The 16,237-nt window shown below is 39.0% G+C and overlaps 1 protein-coding gene across 1 annotated transcript in view; it reads left to right on the top strand.

Annotated features, from left to right (window-relative positions):
• Nucleotides 1-3,494: 3,494 nt before the first annotated feature.
• GRM5 (glutamate metabotropic receptor 5) overlaps nucleotides 3,495-16,237 on the top strand; it is a 454,718-nt gene continuing 441,975 nt past the window's right edge. The window contains exon 1 of the mRNA XM_040963986.1: nucleotides 3,495-3,680. The gene's annotated coding sequence lies outside the window, so the exon portion shown is untranslated. The remainder of the gene's footprint in view (nucleotides 3,681-16,237) is intronic.

Here is a 16,237-nt window from a genome sequence, read left to right as displayed (position 1 = left end):
CTGGTTAAAATATAGGTAGTTCCCAATAACCGAGAGGCACAAGATCTTTTATGGTATTTTTATCCAGGATCATGACAAAATAAAAACTTAATGGTTCTACACTCTAGGTCAGTTGTGCCTGGGGAACAAATGGATAAATGAATCTAGACTGCAAAGTAGCAATTTCTTTGAGAGGTTTTTATGTGCCATACTTTTTCTGAGAATTTGGAATTTGTTAGTGAGACAAAAATTCCTTCCCTTGAGGAATTTACTTTGTAATAAGAGGGAGGCAAAGAGACAGATAATAAAATAAGAAATGTAGACCAGCATATTGGGAAGTGAAGGCATGTTGGAGAGTACATACCTGTATTCCTGAATAAAAGCAGGACTTCCAATAAAACAATAAAATATACCTTGACAGCATGATACTATATTTCCTTCCTTTGCCTATACCTACAATGCCATGATACTCTTAAACAGCAGAAAGTTAAAATTGTAATTATTGTTAGAGGACAATACTACTGTGATAAGGGGAAAATGGCAAGAGGGGAAAAAAGGGAGAAAGTGGAGGGGTAGGGAGGATTCCCTCTACCTACAATATTGTATCATGGTACAAAATCAGAATAAGATGACAGCTATTTTTTAAAAGAAATAATGTTACAAAAGAGTAAATGATAAAGCATGCTGAACCACATTTAAGTTAAGGGGGAGGGACCATTTGGAGTTATGCATTTTGTAGTTATGCACGCATTCTGTATCAGAGGACCGGTTTGAGTTCTAGTTGTTCCATTTGTAATCTGGTTTCCTTAACTATGCCTCAAAAGCAGTGCAAGATGGCTGAAATACACACCTGGGCCCCTATATTCCATGTACAAACCTGAATAGAGTTCCTCACTCCTTAGTTAAGCCTGGTCCAGCCCTGCTTGTGGCAGACATTGGAGCAGTGAGCCAGTAATGAAAAATAATGCTCTTTCTCTGTCACTCCCTCTTTCTCTCACTTTGCCTTTCAGTAAATAAATTATTTTAAAGAAGATGAAGAACTTTGGGCAAAGGTACATTTGCCCAGGGTGCCTGGAACATGAATTAAACAGTGTGGACTGATGTGGCCTCATGGAAGAAGGAAAATTGAGGAAAATTTTGAGGGAGGGAGAGGATAGAGTTAGGAAAGACATTATGTAAACTAGCAGCAGAACATTTCATGTGAAAGGAACAGTTCATGCAAAGGCCCTTAGATGGAAGCATATGGGACACCTCTGAGAAGTAAGAAGTGCTGGTGACTACGGCAAAATGAGCAAATGTGAACAACAGACGTATGGCCAGAAAGCTAATGAGTTACACAAAGATTAGTTCGGATCATGGCAAAGATGCAGGCTTCAAGTCTTAGTGAAAACTGGAAGACACTGGAGCATTTTGACTTAAGGGTAATGATTTTCAAATTTCATCTTACCAGTGTAGGAACTATTGCAATTTGGCAAACCACGTGAGGACAACACTAGTTTGACTCAACATCGTATCTCTGGGGGTGATTAGAAGTGATTAAATTCTAGGTAATATTTTGAAGTTGGAGCTAACAAAATTTCCTGATAAAGTTTCACGGGAGAGAAACAGAAATCAGTGAAGATTCCAAGCTTTAGGCTTAGATAATTTTAAGTACAAATGAGAGTTTTCTTTTTTCGTTTGGGGTGATTTTTCCTGTTCTATGTAAGAATCTCAATATTTGGCCTATATTTTTCTCATCAGAAGACAAAAGTCCCAGCTTGGAGCAACATACAATAAGAAATCACTTGTGCTGAAATATCATACCTATAATCCTTTTAATTTTTAGTTGGCCCAATTTCATGTATTACAATTATGAGACAAAATTATATCTTTAAATGTCACTGAGAAATTTAAGATTATATGTTTTCCTCCTAGGACAAAAATATCATCATTGCACAACATAGGAAATGCCCTTTGCATTCTATCTCTTGAAGCACAGCAAGTGGATATGTCTCAGAAGAGCAGGTTACTTCTATGGAGTGCTTTATTATCTCTGACATGCTTTGACACGCGTCTTTTTCATAACACTGGGAAACAGCAGTGAGGAAAATCTGTACAGGAAATTGAAGAATTTAAGTGGCTAAGTGAATAACATGAGAATTTCTCTTACCCCAGGGTTAGCCTATTCTCTTGTGCTTGAATCTAGCTAAAAGTAGTGAAGAAAGAGAGGTACTTAGACTGTCCCAAAGCTTATGCAACACTACTCATTCCACATAAGCACCAAAAACATGGCCTTGAACTTATTGCTAATGTTTCAACAATTAGGCTAACAAATTACTACTCATTAGACTTTATCGTACCACCAAATTATCTTTTCTTCCCCCTCAAGTTTCTCACTTTTTTTTTTTTTTTTTGGCATTTTCTCATTTATGTCATCTCTATTTTCTTTCTCATTCAGGAAGACCAAGCACAGTTTTGCTGGTATCTACAAAGTGCTGATAATTGCTATCTTAGTTGCAATCAGATGACCTGAAAATCAACAGTGTTCCCACCGGGAGCTATGGGTGTGCAAGAAGAATGACATCGTGGTAAAGCTCAGCTAGGTGCAGTAGAGGCATATCTATTTTTTCTTTTTCTTTATTGTTCAATCCTGAAACTATTAAAGAATAACTTGACTTATTCTGAAGAGTCTGCTGGGAAATTTAGTCACAGGCGTTCATAATGCACGCATCTGAACCAATCCTCTTGACTTCAATGCTCTCATCTTTTATCTTTCATTCAATTTCTGCAAGCACCTGGCTCCCCAAATTCACCCAGGGAAATATAATGGGAGTAACAATAATAATATTCTGCAATGCTTTTCTTTAAATTAAGCTATGCAATAATTTATGTCAATCTCAGTTTCACAGGCAGAGGTTGTCTGCTTTACACGGAAATTTGAAGATAATGTCAGATTTTTTTTTTTTTTTTGACAAGCCTGGGCAGTGTGGGGGTGGCAGAGGCAAGGAAGAATTCATTTTACTGCTTCATTATTAGAAAATCTAATGAATGTGGGAAGACTCGTTCGTGTGAAGAGCAGACAAATGTAAAATGGCATTATTAATAAGTAGTATCATGAAAGAGACCATTCCTTCTAACCACTCACACCTCTGAATCATTTTGGGGTTCCGGGACTCCCTAGCTCTTTCTGCCCTCAGCAGTGCCGCCCCTTCTCCCAGTCACTGTCGGGGAATTAAGTGCCATCCTCGGGGAGAAGCTTATAATCTACCTGCTCCCCCAGCTTTTCTCTGAGTGACACACCACCCACGCCTCCCCCGCGCAGCTCTCCTCCTTCCGCGGCTCCTAGAAGGAATCTGAGGAGCAGGAGGGGAGTCCAAGACCACCCTCGCCCCAACATCGATGCTACCGAGATTTTCACCACTCTAGTTCACCCACTGAGTCCGTGCCCAGAAGGCTCTGCCGTCCCCCCGCCGCGCGCTGCAGGAGTAGGAGCCAGCCCTGCGCTGCGCTTCCAGCTGCGTCTGCCCGAGCGCGGCACGTGCTCCCGGCGCTGGCGCGAGAGAGCGAGCGCCACTGCCGCGGGCCCCGCAGCCTACTGCCTGCTGCCACCACTGCCTCCACCGCCGACACTAGCGCTCCAGCAGCAGCCAAGGCCGCTAAGAGAGCGCAGAAAGCCAGGGGAAGCGAATGGCCGGGGGCGCAAGGCTCAGGGCGCGCACCTGGTAAGCACAGCGCGGTTTTTCTGTCTCAGCTGTAGAGTTATCAAGGATGTCAGATACCGCCAGAGCCCCTCCCCCAGCACAGGGATGTAGAGCGATCAGGCGAGGGGCGGGAGCTTGGGCTGCAGGGACCCTGGAAGGCAGGTGGTGGGCAGGTGGAAGACTGAAAGCGCCAGGGACGCTCTGAGGTCCTGTAAGTTTAGAAGTCACCCTGCAAGGGCGCGTGCTGTGTGACTCGGACATTGAATTTTGAGTCGGGAGCCCGGGCTACCGTGGCGACGTTCCAATGGGAGATCTATAGAAATAATTGTTTTTATTTGCATAAGTAAGCTCGTTTCCATAGAAAACGAACTAAAAAAAAAAATCAGAAGAGGGGGAAAAAAATTAGAAATCTGAGCCAAAAGGAGGCATTTGCATGTCTCTCTCTGTTTCTAACGCAGACATATGTGCAAGAAAACGTCCATTTAGTGAGGCAGGGATTTTTTTTTTCGGGGCATTAGGAGTTTGGGGGCTAAAAACAAGCAGCTACTGGTACTTCACCCCCAAAATAAAGCAGAGAAGGGACCCAGCTGGGTGTGAATAGTCCTAAAATGACATTTCTATGACTAGAGTACCAAGAGTGAGAGGTTTGGCAAAGCCCTGGCCCATTTTAAGAGGTTATACCTTCTTCAACCCTAGACCTCATGTTCTCCTTGTGGGAATGGTGAGGCATCTTTATTCTAGATTCTTTATGGAACTTTGGCAAAGGATGGTGACAGTGGGATTGATGGGGGTGGGGGAACTGAGTAAGGCTGAATAGGTGGTATGGATGGGTGGAGAGAGCAACAGCCTGGCAGGCAGATTTGGCATCGCTGTGTTCATTCAGTGCAACCCTAGATTGTCCTTGGGCTTGTCTCTAAGGAAAAGTGTGACCTTCCACCAGTCCCTTCGCCTTTGTGTACTCAAGTTTCTCCATCTGCAAAATGCAGAGGTGCTTCTGCATTTGGGGACAGCAGGGTCCCATGCAGGAGTGTCTGTGATTGTCTGTGTCTGACAATCTTATCTTCGTATAAGAACAGTCAGAAAATGTGCATAAATGGAGCTTCAGGGAAATTCTCCCTCAAAATATTGAAGGCAGTTACAGGATCCAGGCTGTGCTGTTGGATAATGCAAGCTGAGAGCTCTGTGGAAAAGTAAGTGAGGGCAGTCAGATGCCCAGACTGCAGCCCAAGGAGCCGCGAGCTGTTGGCAGAGCTTCAGCTCTACACAGTCTTAAGTCATGCTCTCTTCAGGTAGCAATTGAAGATATGTTACCAAGCTATGAAGCTTGTTAAATAGGAGGACTTCGAGAGAGGATGTAGGATTGTCTCTGACATAATCAATACCATCCAGTTTAAAGGCTAGGCGCGAGAGAAGTGTTTAGAGAGCCATGGGTGTATTTCAATCTGGCCGGCAGAGTTAGGAGGAAGAGAGGGCTTTCTGTACTCCTAGAAGGCAATTGGCACTCATGTCCTTGACACTTCTTCCACTTGTCTGAGGAAGGCATGGTTAACCCATTCTCAACCAGATTCCTTCTCAGAATTCAGGGGTTTGTACCAAAGTGCAGGAATGACAACTGAACACATCCAGTCTGAAATTCTGGGGGTGCCTCCAGATCCCCTACCATGTGAGCATCTGCCTGAGGAGCTGGTCTCCCCATTCAGATTCACCCAGGCGTCTGTTCCTTTAGGAACTAACTGTGCCACTTGGTGGCACCAAAAAGTTGCGCAAAGAAATCTGTTCCCTATAAATACAAACTAGCACCCCTCCCTCCTCCGCTCTCCTCTTCTCCCCTTCCCCCTTGCTCAGTAGCGGGGAGATTGCTGAATGCGCCGCCCTCTGCTCGCCTGTTCTTTGGGCGCTGAGTGCAGGGGATAAGCTTGCGATCATCTTGGTGGTGGTGGTGGAGGTGGTGGGAGGCGGGGTTGCCCAGGACTGGAGAGGCCGGCTCTGCCCCACTGATCCCTGCAGCTCAACTTTACAGGGGGGCTAGCTAGACTGCGTCTCACTGACCACTGCGTGGCCAACAGGGGGGTAAGCTTTGCTAAGTGTCTGTGTGCTCAAGTGTCCCCTGGCTCGAGAAGGATTTAGGAGCTATTAGTTTGTTGAATAGATCATAGTTGGTTTGGGTGAGGGGGAGGTGGGTGGAGGGGGGCAGAAGGTTGGAGAGGGGTTGGCCAGAGCCCAAGAAATTCATATCTACTTCATTTTGTGGCTGCCTTGCTTAAAACTGTCGGGGACCTTAAAGCACGAGCAGATATAGAAGGGGAAAGGGCAGATTCAGCCACAAATTCTGCATGCCTTCAGATCTGAGTTTCTGCTCTCTAAGGCCAGGTGTGCTATGGTTTTGTATGAACACTTTGTACCCTCCCCCACCCCCACCCTACTATCCCCAAACCACTTGAAGCCTCAGAATTGAGAATAGAGGTGGATAGGGAAAGGATTTTGATCAGGATGCTGATCGATTTGTTAACAGCAGCATGGGGGTAAGAGGAAAGGACCTTTGCTTCAAGAAGAGGGGGCAGCCTGGTGCTGCTGAAAGCACCTTTTCCACAAACAAGCCTGAGAGCCTCTCTGAATACTGGTCTGAGCCCTCCTGCTCCTCTCCCATGAAAGTAGCCTTCACTTCCCTGACACAAGCCCTCCAGATAACTCAAGACAGCAGCATGCACTGCTGGCAAAGGAGGGAATCCAAGCTTGGGGAAAAGAACCCAGGACAGTCCAGGAGTGTGGTGGCTAGCAGGTGGCCAAAGCCCAACCTACACTTGGATATTTATAGAGGGAAATGGCAGGTACAACTAGAGAGTTTTTCCACCTGGTGATCAAATTTCTGGCCGCCCTTATTTCCCTTCAGACCAGGTGCTGTTGGGATGGGAAACTGAGGAGAGGATAACAAGCACTCTTGCTTATTTAGGCACAATCTTAGTGCTGCCTCAGCTGAACTGTAAGCTTGAGTAATCAGGCAGTTAGATTCTACAACATTGTAAAGAAAAAAAAAAAAGAACTGACACAAGGCAGTGGGAAGGCATTGTCTACTTTATACCTTCTCTCTTCTCTACAATGTGTCTTGTTTAGGGTGCCTTGGGACTGAACTGCAATGAATCTCTGTCCCCAACATTGGCCACTGGTTGCTTGGAGAACTGTCTTGCCCTAAATGTGACCCTTTTCTTCTGTGAGGCATACACAGGTTTTTGTCTTAGTTACCCGACATGTCTTTGAGGCATTCTATAACAAGTTTTGAGTGTTTAGGTATGCTATCTTTTGTAAGGCGTGTTTTGTGTTATTCTCTTCATAGAGAACAGGGAATTATCCCTTTTAAATGTATCTGTTAACTCCATGTAATCACATATTTAAGAATCATTTGTGTGTGTTTTTGTCCTTTCCTAATGTTGGTTTCCCTTTGAAAAGATCTTTGCTTTGAAACTTGAAAAAACTGCTTCCATTCTGTTAGTGGTGTATCTTACCATTTTCAGCACTCTGGACAGAGCTGTTGGTTTTCTAAAAATGTAAAATACAAGTATTAAGAACTAAACTTCTCCTAGTCACTTACACTTGGCATGGCAAAATATACAATCTAGATTATATTTAATACAATTCATACAACATTGTGCTATCACAACCAATGTTTTCGTTCTTCAGTGTTCATTTTTGAAGCATCATATTGAGGTTCTCGGGGAAAGGAGTTAGTGTTTGGGTATTGTATGTATCTGTCTAGTTCCGTACATAGATAGACACAGACTGATACCATAATTTTATAGTACACATTATGGGCATAATGAAAAAACACCCATGGGATAATGAAAGCATCCGTTCATAGATACTGTATTCAAATATCACAAACTATCCAGATTTGGGGAATGCTTAAGTAATTGCACACTATTTTCACGGTTTACTCAGAATGTTGATATAGTTATGTTTTGTTAATAGAATTAAGCATGCTACTTTTATGATTAAAATGCTTTGGTAAATCTACTTTTCATTTATTCTCAAAATAGATTGTGTATTTTAGAGGAGTGTTTTTATATTTATTTTTGCAGAATTTTTGAAATATTTTAGACAGCATAACTATATTGACAACAAAATGAATGTGATACCACAAAAAGGAAATATAAAGCTAATTATGAAAAATAGCTTAATTATTTGTATGTCCATTGAGTTCAATCTTTCAATTCTCTTGGGATAAAGAAAGAGATATATCTAGATATGCCTCCTTTTACTTCTTAGCCATATACATTTTATTTGTGATGTCTATCTTTTATAACAGGCTATAGAATATTCCCTTTCTCTTTTGTTTCTATGTGTAGTAGATTTTTGAAGACCCCCAAGTCTTATAAAATACATCTTACATATATGCATATATCTACTTAGAGGAAGAGGGATGTGAAGTGTAGGACAACCTCATGTGATGTTGAAGTCTATCCTTTGATACATATTGATATGTATGATACAATCTGAGCTAATTTGATCTGTTTGGAGATGGAACATCCTGAACCTATACTTTAAAGTAGGAACATTATATATTTAAAAATGCATGTTATATTTCATACTCAGAGAAATATTAATCTTAGCTCTGAGGAATCATTTAGTTGTCATTTTTGTCAGTGAGTGAAGCTTAGGAGAATATAAGGAGACAAGAGCTTTAGAATAAGTAAAATTTAGTTTATGATACATTAGCTTAACACAAGAAAATGGAATTTGATTTTAGATTTTTGAATCGCCAACTACTTGTAATTCAAATAATACCTTAACCTCAGAACATACTTCTAACAAAAAGTGATGCAATATGCTTTTTTCATCTTGTTTAAATTCACAGATCAAACAAATCTACATTTTACCAATCTCAATTTAATTTGAGTTATAGATAGCTTTGTCAAGAATGTATGCCTGCAGATTCTTCCTTGTTCAACTATTTATTGAGCACCACCAAACACCTTACAAAACACTAGGTGGATTCTTATATTTATTCCTTGTATCAACAGTCCAATCCAGCATTTGTTTTTACTTTGCTTCTTTGAAAACTGGGTTTTTTGCTCTATGTTCACAGTACAAGGATATTGAAAAACAGTGCAAAGATGTATATCTAAGTTTGTTTAGAACCAAAAGTACCCAATTTACATTATGCTTAGGTATGTTGATTTATTGTATGGCTAAACGTTAGGAGATTGTTTCATTTTAGTTTCTAGTGAGTCCAGTATATTTGGAATGGCAGGAGGACGTGCGATATTGAATTCCAGATTTCTGTGTTACTATTTGTGGGAACTTGAACAAATCACTTAAACTTCTGAACGTCAAATCCCTATTTTCAAAATGAGGAGTAGATGATAATAACTTTAGTGATACTGAACTGATATAATAAATTCATTGCACAAAGATAAGTAAAGTGATCCACAGTAAACAATGTATGATTGTTAGCTATGAATATTATTCATTTTGTCTAGGGCGTGTGGGATATTCATGTCTTAAATTCAATATTTATTTAATTCTGTTTTTATAAACTCAATAATAACAAGGTATATGAAAATGATTAAATAACTTCTCAAATGTCACACAACTTGTAAGATGACAAAGTAAGTTTCATCTAATTCTTAAACCCTTAGTCTTAACAACACTGTTGACCTACAGTTTGGACATACATGTCAATTTCTAAAATTCTACTGATTTTCGGTCAGCAGCATCTTCTCCCTCCACAAGTAAGTGTGCATTTTTTTTCTCTCACATGCAAGGATATTAAAATAGTTTTCTATACATTCAAGAATGCTAAAAATAAGTGTATGAATATTAGAAAATTATCAGAAATAAGCATAGCATATATTTCTATGTCAGGGTTCTTCCTGACTTAAACTATCCAAGAAATTTAAATAAAAGTCTTACATTACATATATCTATATTGATATCTGTCTATCTACAGAGATAGGGAGGGGTGAAGGGAGAGAAGGAGGGAGGGAGAGAGGAAGAAAGAAATTGTGTTGGCCTGGTAAATCTGTCAGATTTAACACATATTCTATTATGCTTATTTTTCACAATAATGATAGTTATTAGACATAGACTAAACTTTTCAGTGTAAATATTACAAGGAAAATAAATAGCTCTGGTGGTCTCTGATAATTCAACCTTCTTACATGAATTATCTTTTGGAGAAGAATAAGTAAAAGCATTGCCTTAATACAGAATAATGAAGTAGATTTCACCAAAATGCAGTAATAATATATTAGTGTCAGTTACTATGTAAACATTCCTGGACTTTGTATTTCATATTAAAGGCAGGTTTTGAAATTGGCAAGTATGTCATAGGATAGTTCTTCATATTCATTTGCTGTAATTAGTGAATCCTTAAAACTATGCTCAATTAATGTAAAATTATATCTTGACTCAGTTTAATCTGTGTTTCTCAAGTTGAAATTGCAGCCTTTTAACATAACACAGAGACACACAGATAACAAAATTAAAAAAAAAAAAAACATTACAGTAAAGTTGTTACATACACCCTACCTTTTATTACCTTTATTAGTGTTATTTGGAAGTTTCAGGAAAAGTTTGTGTTGTTGATCTGCCCAGATGAGCTGCTTGGATGACTTTAGGAAACATTTAACAAGATTTAACAATATCTCAGGAAATATTTGGTTATCACCAGTGAGAGGAGATACTACCAGGACCAATCAGATTTGGGTCAGGAATGGGACTATTCCTTCTGCAATGGACACAAGATCCACTCCCCAAAACAGGGAGTTATCTAGTCCACAATGCCAGTACTGCTGTAATGAAGAAACTCTGACGCAAGAGATATCATGCAGCCTTTACTTGATTTGTTTGTATGGATTCTGAGTATAATTTATAGAAATAACATAAAATATAATGGAAGCAGAATCTCCAGAATCTTTTGCAATCAATACATGAGGTTTAAATAAGCAAGCCCTTGAGTCCCTTGAAAGACATTGCCATCTGATTGTATCAAACAAGGTCATTCCTGTTCTGTTATTTTCTTGTGATTGTGATACTTTTATCTTTTGATAAGATTCTTAACATTGAAATCTCAGTTTTTAGAGGTACTTCAGGTAATAGTCATACCTCCATTACAGGGTTGTTGTGATACATTAAATAATATTCATATGTTAATTAGCACAAAGAGGATACTCAATGAATATCAACTGATAATAGATAATGATAGGCCAAGTGAAATAATTTCAAAGCCACATTTTCACAAACCTAGTGATAAATAACATAACCAATAATGCTTGAGAGTCATGGCAAGGAGATGCAATGAATAATAAAGAAGTTGAAGCCTGCAAAATGGGTAGAAAGTTAACATCTCAGCTTGGTCATTAAATTGAAGCTCATTGACAATATTGCACATCATTTTTACTGCTTTGCTGCAGAAGCTTGTTTCAGATTTTCATAGATTACTAAACCACTTGCTGCAATGATTTCCAATAATTTAGAGGGTTTTATTCTACTTTTGAACTTTTTAATTAGTTTGCAAAAGTATAGTTGTTATCTTCAGACAATACTCTTTGATGACTCCTTTTGTTGTCTGTAGAGGAGGTTTCAGATCTTGTGCTAAACAGAGGAGATAATGGACTTTCTCCTATACAAGGTCACAGATGTGTGCTTGCAATAGTGATGACAATGGAGCTTTCTCAGACTACAAGATTGCCTTTATCGTAACAACACAGTTTCTCTCACCTACAATACATACTTGTTTTCCAGAAAGTATAGCTAAGGCATTCATGGTGTATGTATTATTGAGACCCTTGACTGTTTCTGATGAGCTTGCTATTCAGACAGAAGGAATAATTTTAGTGTTGATGTCCTGGGCTGTGCGATTTGCTTGTGTGGGGATTAAGTTATATAAGAGACATCTGTGCCAGGAAGATGGTCAGTGCTTGAGAAGATTGTTAAAAAAAATAAAAGACAATATGAGCTGTGAATGTGATTACAATGTAGTTGGCTGTTTATGGAAAATTCTATCCTCCAATATTTGCTTTCATATTCTATTAGGATAGGGAACTGTATCATTATTAGAGACAAAATTATTTTTGTATAAATAAGTATATGCCTTGCTTTCTGAAGTGGGACAGTGATTAATGTTATTGAGCTACAAATCCAGAGCTGTTCAATAGAGCACTCTAGTGCTTCTAAAAAATAAGATCTTGGAGTAATATACCATGTATGTGGGATTAGCTAAAATAAATCTGCTTTAGGGTTAATTAAAAGCATTCATATTATTAAGTTGTAGAGCTATACAAAGTAGGGGTCTTGGGGCATGATAGGAGTTATGGTTTTCTCATTAATTATAGGACTGAAGCTTCTTTTATATTCTTAAATTACACTTTAAAAAATATTTTAGCTACCTAAATTCTATAACCAAAGAAATAAACTATTTCTTTTGAGACTCTGTTTCCTGATTATTAGACATTAGTAGTAGTATTTTGCTTAATGTGACTGTGAGATAAATAATAGGAAAAAGATGATGGGACAAAACCAAAATGTTATAACGTTGTTATTTCCTCCTCTGTTTTCTATCATACCAATTTTAAAAGAATGAATGTATTTCTCCTTTTAAAGAATTCATTTATTTGAACATTAGAATAACAGAGAGAGGAAGACAGAAAGAAAGATCTTCCATTTAGTAGTTCACTTCCTAAATGGTCACTACAGCCATCACTAAGCCAAGAAAGCCTGATGCCAGGAGCTGTTCCCTGGACATCATTTGCTGCCTTTGCCAGGCTGCTAGCAGTGAGCTGGATTGAAAGGAGTGCAGAACAGGTGCTCCTGGGATCCTGTCAATCCAAGTGGTGGCTTCACCAAAGATGGCCCTTAAAAGACCATATTTCAGGCTGTGACTATCTAGGCTAAATTGCCTTGGTTATAAACTTAGAATCAAGAAACAAGTTGCTTATGGAAAGAACATTGAAGGGTTTTTTTTTAATTATTATTATTTATGGGTTTAAAGGTAAAAGTCTTGAAGTAAAATGAATATAAACTTTTAAGATCTAAACTGATAGATCATTAAACATAAAAACATCCATGACAGCAATACTTTGTTGCGGTATCTGTGCTATAGAAATATATTCAAAGGAATACAGAGTATAACAATATCACAGTAAGATAATCTTGAACCAGTCTTTCTATCGGCCAGTAGATGATAACCAAAAAAAAAAAAAAAAACACACATTGCTCATGAATATAATTAAATTCAGTGCAATTTTTTGGAAAAAAAAAACTCTAAATATAACTTGATTCTTGTACTCATTACTTTTTTGATCTGTTAAACTATCTGTAAGAGCCTCATGTCATAGACTTGTAAAATGAAGATAAATTGTTCACTATATAATCTGTTTGACAATTACATGACATTTTGTGTGAAACACTAAACAAAATTCCTAAAAACATAAATTTCTATATATTTTAATATATAGAAAATAAAATAAAAAAGAACTAATTGGAAAGACATTTACAATTTATAGGGAGGTATGAAAACATATCAGCAGTATTTTATGCCTATCTATAACTTAAGTTAAAACGTGCATATAAAAGATTGTACGCTTACAAAATTGTAGAAAAGCAAGCATTCAGTTTAAAAATGTTATTAAAATTTGGTTTCTGTTGAAATTTTTATGAGTTTTAGTCTTAGATCTGGACACAAATTATTACGTCTCCATGTATCTCAGTTGCCCTGAATCATCTCCAATATCCCTTTCAGTTCTATGATTCCCCTCAAGGTTTTCCTCCATGACCTGATCAGACCCTGTTTGTTTGAGATCAGGAAAGGGCTTAAGTTCAGGGAGGTCCTATCCAAGGGTGTACAGGCAAACAAAGGACAATGCCAGGATTCCAGTTCAGGTGCTTAATTCCGAGCTAATGCTTGTGTTGTCTCTGCTGTATGGAACAGTGGGAAAAAAAGACATACCAAATGTGAGAATCAATATGAGTAAAACCATTGGGACAAAACAGTATATGCTTGTAAGAGATTAATTTACCTGGATAAACAAATGCTCAAGAAGAAGCATTGGAGTAGAGGTTGAGGGGTGGTGGAGATAAGTCAACAGGGGAAATCAGACTGATAACTTAGAAATCAGACCCCTAAGTCCCAAACTTAAAAATATTGTTGTTAGGGCCCGGCGCGGTGGCGCAAGTGGTTAAAGGTCCTCGCCTTTCACGCCCGGGATCCCATATGGGCGCCGGTTCTAATCCCGGCAGCCCTGCTTCCCTTCCAGCTCCCTGCCTGTGGCCTGGGAAAGCAGTCGAGGACGGCCCAAAGCTTTGGGAACCTGCACCCGCGTGGGAGACCCGGAAGAGGCTCCTGGCTTCGGATCGGCATAGTATCGGCCCGTTGCGCTCACTTGGGGAGTGAAACATCGGACGGAAGATCTTCCTCTCTGTCTCTCGTCTCTCCTCTCTGTATATCCGCCTTTCCAATGAAAAAATAATAAAAATAAATCTTTAAAAAAAAAAAATATTGTTGTTAGTAAATATAACAATTCATAGGCACAAATGGGAAGCAAGAAGTTAGTATTGTATGTATTGCCAGGCTTGTGTAAGCATGCTTTGTGGCAATCAAACCATAACTCCCTTTTGTTTGTTTTGAATAGAACATGAATATTCACATATTACTGCACTTGCAATCCCCACATCATAAAATGAAGTTTCTGTATAAAAACTATTCAAGGATAGACATTGTTCTGCTGTGGGCAAAGCTGCAGCATGGGACACCTGCATCCAATATCCATGTGCCTGGGAATGAGTCCCATGTCTGCCTTCCAATCCAGCTTCCTGCCAAAGCAAGGCAGCAGATGATGGTTCAAGTATTTGAGTTGCTGCCACCCACCTGGGGTGCACTGATGTGCTTGGCTCCTAGCTTGGGCCTGGCGCAACCCTGGTTGTTGTGGCCAGTGGGGGATGAATTTGGTTCAACAGATGGAAGATGTCTGTCTTTGTCCTTCTCTGTCACTGCCTTTCAAATAAATATATCTTTAAAAGTGACACATACTTCGAATCTCTTCGGAACCCTAGCAGTTTGGATGTTGGAATTCTCTGAAGTGCAGTTGCCAAGGATGTGTTTTTTTTCTCTTTTTTTCAGTTCTTAGGAGGTTTCATACATTTTAGTGAGTACCAAAGAAAAAGGGTATCTGTATACTGATACATTCCCACATTTTTATTTCCTATTCAGACAATTATCCATAAATTTAGCTTCTTACATCCAGCTGTGTAATCAATATGTCCTTAATTTCTGGCAAGTACCTAAAGCTTGATATAGAAAAGCTGACTTTCTTTTATCTGCATCCTTATTTGCTCCAAAGCTCTCCTTGTTAGTCAACATGATACTACCCTGCTTTTGCTCAGGCTGAAGACCACAGTGTCATCCTTGACCCTCTTTTTTTTTTTTTCTTTTTGTTTAACCTATTGTATTTATTGGAAAGAGTTATACAGAAAGAATAGAAAAACAGAGATAGATCTTCCAATTGATGGTTCATTCCCCAAATAACTGCAATGGCTAAACTGGAGCAGTCTGAAATTCTTTTTTGGTTTTGCATATGGGTGAAGGGGCCCAAGTATTTGGTTCATCTGCTGCTACTTCCGAGGCCCATTACCAGGGAGCTGGATTGGAAGTAGAGTCATCTGGTTTGGAGCAGGCTCTCGGTGATGGCTTTACAGCCTGAGCCCTGGCACCAGCCTGGAATCTTTTTTCCTTCACATCCCTCCTGAGACCCAACTAAAAACAATTCCAATCATCTCTTTGCATTAAATTCAGAGTACTAATCCTTAGCACCACTACTGCCAGCTCCTCACTTTAATCATTCTCTTTTTTCTTGCTTCATTTAGTGTTAGTATTCCTTAATTGTTGCTTTAGATTGTGTCTTGTGTCCTCATTCTTATTAAAATTTTGGCACAGTGTATCCCTTCTCTACTGAAAATCCCAATAAACATCCCTTCTCATGCAATGTTCAACACAAAGTCTTTTAAAGCCAAAACAGGCTCTCTATATCATACACATTTTCTCTCAGAATGCATCTTTCTTGTTCCCCAGTTTGACTCAGTGGAGCCACACAAACTCTATTGTTCCTCAACACAATGAACATTAATTTGTCTCGGGGTACTGTGTTAACTTTTACCTTTACTTAGAATGGTCTTTTCCTAGGCATTTGCATGACTCACTCCCGTATTTGTCTTAAGGATATACTCAAAAGTTATTTTTAAAATTTACGGTAGCTTCGCAGCATGATTTAAAACTTTCATGTGATATCATTCATGCTTTGCTTTTTCCCCTTTTTAGCATTGATTATGCTATTGCATATGATATGTTACTCATCTTGCCTATTCATAGCAAAGTCTTATTATAGATTCCATTAGGCACAAACTAAGGTCTAGTTTGTCTGTATCTGAGGCTTCCCTTAATTCTCAGTGATTGAGATATTTATTCAATTAACATCTTTTTGGGAGATGAATGCTACTGATAGAATTGATTGAGCCCTCCTGGTCTATGAAGAGAACATGATCTATTAATTGATTGTGTTTTGACAACATGCAGGATGACGTTTTGTGTA

The sequence above is a fragment of the Ochotona curzoniae genome, unplaced genomic scaffold (genome assembly GCF_017591425.1).
Source record: "Ochotona curzoniae isolate NIBS_2020 unplaced genomic scaffold, NIBS_Ocur_1.0 scaffold_3223, whole genome shotgun sequence".
NCBI lineage: Eukaryota > Metazoa > Chordata > Mammalia > Lagomorpha > Ochotonidae > Ochotona > Ochotona curzoniae.
Note: the sequence above shows the minus strand (reverse complement) of the source record. Positions and strands in the feature narration are given on the sequence as shown.